Here is a 4,707-nt window from a genome sequence, read left to right as displayed (position 1 = left end):
CAGCCTGAAGTTGGAGCTGCTCAGATTACTGAACTTTTAAGAAGTGATTTGGATGATGTTATGGATGAAGGTGATAAATTGGAAGATCTTAACATGTTGTTAACTTGCGGAGTATTTCGTGATGCAGCTTTGGAGACAGTGACACAGTATCTCAGTGATGTATAAACAATATTATTAAAGGTAGTACCAATAAACAAAAAATGAGAGAAAACTCATTGATCCACAGAGTATGTAAATTTATGCTTCAAAAATGGGCATTGTATCATATTATAAAGCCAATAGCCCAAAATAATGGGCAAATAAAAATCTTCTTATTTGCATATAGATTAGCCCCATGAAAGTATATATATGAAATTTTATTGAATTTTTTAAATAGTTCATGTAAGAGAATAGCCTGGGGCTAATCTACATACTCATATGAGAAGATTTTATCTTTGGTGAACATCTGTTAAGGGTTACTATTTAAATAAAAGTACCCGGGTAAGGTAAACTAAAAAAAAGTATGTGCCCCGCTGTGCCCAGCTTGAAACACATAAAAATTCTTTGTGCCCCGCTTCTGTGCAGCTAAAAAAAAGTATGTGCCCCGTCCCCTTTTGCTCCGGCCCCGTATACACATAAATTTTGCATGGTCCCTAATAGAATGCTGTCACTGCATGCTCGCGGTGCAATTTGATCTCCCTGAAAAATACGGCAGCCAGATGGCCCAAAGCTTGATTTAATTGTAGTTAATACATATAAACCTGTCAACATTTCATCCAATTGTCGAAACAAACATAGGTTTAGCTGTTTATACCTTTTTATTTTCGAAATTTAAATTATATCTTCTGCCATTCATTCCCCGACGAATTGTAAAAATTTCCACGACAGGGGGGCTAGAGTTCCCCGACTCCGGGGCTGTAGCCCCCCCCCTCTGGCGCCACCCCTGCTTTACTAACTATGAATGACTCGAAATTTACCTATTTTCCCTAAATCAGCTATTAGTTCAGCATTACTCTACTTTATCTAACGCCAGATATTCCTAGCATACAGAGTAGTGTTGCTAGAAAAGCTTCCACATGTGACAATCTACATTGCACATAGTAAAACCTTTAAGATAATTTTGTGCTTCATACCTATTCTGCCTTGCTAAACTCTGTTCTTGTGAATGCCTAAATGATAGGGAAACAGAATGAACATAGAGCAGAAAATTAGGATACACACCTCTCCCATGCGAATGATGCGGTTTTCCATCAAACTGTTTCACAATGTTGTTACTGTAGTGACAGAAAGTTTACAAAACTGCAAACAGTTGTATAAAACAGCTACAATGGTCTCTTGTATATATTAGAACATTTTTCCCATATTAAATTTAGCAAATTCGTCTTGAAATTCCAATTAGTTCAATATAAAAAATAATGCTGACTTGTACGTTTTAAATTGTTAAACAGAACTTCATTCACACAAAAACTACAATTAAAAATCAAACAGCAACTTTTCAACTGACTCTTATAGAAATGTTGCCAAATTTATTGTAATGAGTAATGAGTAACATTTTTGGGGAGTAACAAAATACACACCCAACTTAATTATGGGGACAACTTTGTAACTGAGAGACTAGGGGTTCGGGAAATATGATTATATGAACTATTGTTGTATTCTCATATGGCAACTTGAAAAATTTGATAAAATAGAGTATAGAGGAGGAACAGAATCAAATACCTATGCAAAATTAATGCATCAACATTGTGGGGACATGTTTTCCAAAATATTTGGAAGAAAACATTAAATATGAACTATATACACACATATTTACACACGTAGTGCACATCGATACACATAAGATGTTACGGTGACAACACAACACAACTAATAACCAATCTCCCAAAGTTTAGAATTCTACTTATATTTCGATTTATACTGAAAGCTAAGCGATATTATGCGATTTCAAATCGATTTCCTTCACGCTTTTTATGCACGTCCCAGGATGTTTTTCCCACAACTTTCTAACCGCACTGCCCCCATTCTTCCATCTGTTTGCCTTAACGTGTGAGACAGGCGGTTTCCTTACTTTGGGAATGCTCTATTTATGTATGACTTACCACACAGGAAATCTTCCTGAAACATTTAATAACTATTTTATACAGTCAAAAATGCAGTTATGATACCAGACTGGCTTTTCACTACAAAATATTATTTGAGTTCACCACACGATGAAGCGCAAGTTTGTAAAATTTTCGTATTCATTGTACTCTAGTTCTTTTGCATAGCAGCAATAACATTCTACAGCCCTTGTTGATAATGCGCAATGTCCACATTTACACCAACAAAGTTCTTCATGGCGGCAGGTATTTGTTCTATCTAACTCGCGATTGAAATCCTTGTAAAAGAAAGATGGATCACTACCGTTTTCGGCATTGCTATCGTTGCTAGATATATATATATATCACTAGATTCTCCCTGTGCCTCTGGCTCATATTGGCAGGGCAACACTTCCACTACCTGTGTGGTTTTCGTTAATATGTTCCATGACAATCATCAAAAAACTACAACTCCCTCTTTAAAGCAACAAATCTCGATAAGCACAGTAAACACGCTAGTAAAATTATTGATGTGTTAAGGAACCAATCGCATAAAGTCACTTCCGCCAAATATAATTTTTTCAAAAATTGATTCAATATGGTGGACAAGGTCTAAATTTTAGCTGAATCGTGGTGAAAATAACTCATAAACGAAACATTTTTGGAACAAATTAACACCATATCTATAATTAGACGGTTGAACACTTTAAAAATAGCGAATAAAAATTTTTGTTGCCAATGTCCTTTAATAAATCAGTTGTTAGTTTCATATTACTCTGTATAACACCAGATGTTGCTAGTATAAAGAGTAGTGTTGCTATAAATGCTTCCACCTTTGACAATCTCAAGGGACCTATCTTGTGTTTCCCAACTCAACATTGTGTACATGGTAAAGTCTTCAAGATAATTTGTGGTTCATACCTGTTCCCACTTGCTAAACTCTGCTCTTGTGAATGCTTTCATTGATTTCCATTAAGTACCTAAATGATGGAAACAGAATTAACCTAGAGGAAAAAATCAGGATATGAACCTAGATTCTCTCGCATGCAAATGGCACATTCTTTTAAAAATGCTGTAGCAAACAGTGCTCTTTCAACAGACCACTATTAAAGAAACTGCATTAGAACTGAGCAAAAATGCTTGATATTCTAAGGCAGCACAAGATGAGCTTGTGTCATACAGTCTACACTTCATGGGAAAGAGACTTGTGAAATGAAAATGATGCAAAAGATTTACAGAGAATATCAGAAAAAGGGCAATGTTGAAAAATTTTATACACAGTATTTTACACCTTCCTTGCCACCAAAGTTGCTGATCATATGTTGTTTATTGCAAAGAAATCAGTATCTGTTAACCCATTTGCTGGGTCCAGTAGTATACTTACTTCTACTGATAACATCTTGTCAGAAGGGGAAATATATGGAGGGCAATACCTTGGTGGTCATGTTTTTCACAACCTGCATAAGAAATTAAAAAACAGCCCAAGCTGGAAATCACCAGAGTGTCAACAAGCAATTTCCATTCTTGAAGCTGCATGTGTTCCCAACGGCTATATGGAAGACCAAAAATTGGTTTCTTCTTCAAACCGAGGTGAATTGTGGCCTATAAATTCATGTGCCCAAGTAATTAGAATTAAAACTGAATGCCTATTTAGGGATTTAACTACATGTATTAAGGAAAATAAAGTAGAAGTTGATACAATATTGTTCAGATCATTGGCCCACCCAGACATTTTATCAGCATTTTATTGCCATTCAATTGCCAACTCTAAACTAAATCCAGAAAAAAAAGTTGCCAAAGATGTTTTACATTCAATTGTTTATCAATACATTAAAGTACGAGCATTTTGCCTTGCCAAAGACACAGTTCAAAAGTACAAGTAAGATACAAAAAGTAAGTGCAAACAAAAGGCTTTAAGAAAAGAGATCCAAAGAGCTGCTGAAGTTAAGTTAGAAGAGAATATATAATAATAAATAATATAAATTTGGAAGTTGCAGTAAATTAAAGGTAGTTCTACTCCCAGCAGTCATTGACTAGACTTATATAATGTTAAGGTTATTCATGGGGCATAGTGGTATCATAATTCCCATTGTGAGCATTTCATATTTCACAGTCAAAATTTAGAGCAAACTCCACTGTAGCTCCGCAAATTGACATGTGTATATCTCGCGATTTATTCCCTCTCTTTGAGAAGCAGAAAAATCATTCTCGCATGAATTTTGATATTTGTTAGCTCTTCGACCTTCTCAGCCAAAGAATTTCGCTTATTGAGCGCACAGTTCAACTTGTCTAAAAGAGCATGTGATGCCATGATAGCCAGATAAACTGCGTATAGACTTAGTTTGCTTGTAATGAGACTTGCGCCTTTTGCGTGGAATGTTGGACATCGTTCAAATAGAGCAATGTAGCTGACTCAGCATCTGACTGTATCAAACTGTATCAGTGATCGCGATTCTGATTGGTTTGATACAGTCGAACGGTCTAAATATAGCTTATACCCCCTGCTGACTGTATCAAAAATGTTCTATTTTTATCTCAACTGCTACAACGATGTCTTTCTGAGTTATGTTATTGAGTTGAATGAAGAAGCAAACTCCCAAAAAGCGAGCTTGTTAGCAGGTAGAAGTGAACCGTAGGCTGGTGAATGCAA

The sequence above is a fragment of the Dendronephthya gigantea genome, unplaced genomic scaffold (genome assembly GCF_004324835.1).
Source record: "Dendronephthya gigantea isolate DGI-Jeju-01 unplaced genomic scaffold, DenGig_1.0 000049F, whole genome shotgun sequence".
Classification (NCBI taxonomy): domain Eukaryota; kingdom Metazoa; phylum Cnidaria; class Anthozoa; order Malacalcyonacea; family Nephtheidae; genus Dendronephthya; species Dendronephthya gigantea.
This window is presented reverse-complemented; position numbering follows the sequence as displayed.